Source organism: Sinocyclocheilus grahami, unplaced genomic scaffold, assembly GCF_001515645.1.
Source record: "Sinocyclocheilus grahami isolate Dianchi unplaced genomic scaffold, SAMN03320097.WGS_v1.1 scaffold68.1, whole genome shotgun sequence".
Classification (NCBI taxonomy): domain Eukaryota; kingdom Metazoa; phylum Chordata; class Actinopteri; order Cypriniformes; family Cyprinidae; genus Sinocyclocheilus; species Sinocyclocheilus grahami.
This window is the reverse complement of record NW_015505247.1, coordinates 499261-500053: the sequence shown is the minus strand read 5'-3', so window position 1 is coordinate 500053 and position 793 is coordinate 499261.

The following is a 793-nucleotide window of genomic DNA, read 5'->3' as shown; positions in this document are numbered from 1 at the left end:
CATTTGTAGTATTTGTCAAATTTGCAATAAAACACTTAAAACATGACTACTGCTTGAATATGAACATATACACCCTGGCCTATGTGTTTTTGTAAAGCACTTGTTTTGACTGAGAGATAAGAATTAGCTTTAAAATCCTATTTTGGGCAGTAGGGTTTAAATATAAACAACAGACTGCCCATTAAAAGTCTTTATAAACAACTGTAGCTGCACTCTAAAAAATGCTGTTGCTGGGTTTGTCCATATTTCACCCAGTGCTGGGTTGTATTTCACCCAGCATTTTTTAGAGTGTGTATAACTGGTATAACAATAAGTGATCATGCTGTACACTCAATAACAGATAATGAAACACATGCTTGCTTTATTTTAAGTTCTCTTACATCCAGCTCCACGTTTCTCATTTTCTTGCTTTACCTGGAGACTTAAATATAAAATTTAAGATGAAGTTGTCCATGGTCATTTTTACTACTGTCAGCAGTTGTTCCGAGTGTCAAGATGGCATAGATGAAGTATTTTAACATCCGTTGGTATGTAATCGCAGAGACATGATGTGTAGATGTCTAATAATTTGTCACTGTTCACTGTTCATTTATTTATTTTTTTTGCACAGGCAAACTCAAAAAACACGGGGGCGTTGGATTCAAATGCAGATAGTAGGTTTTAATAATAAAATAAGAATACAAAATCCACAAGGGACAGAACTGAGTACATCCACACCTAACATAAAAATTACAAACTGACTAAAATATGGCACACCAGACATGAAGAAACTTAAAAGTCCACACACAAGACG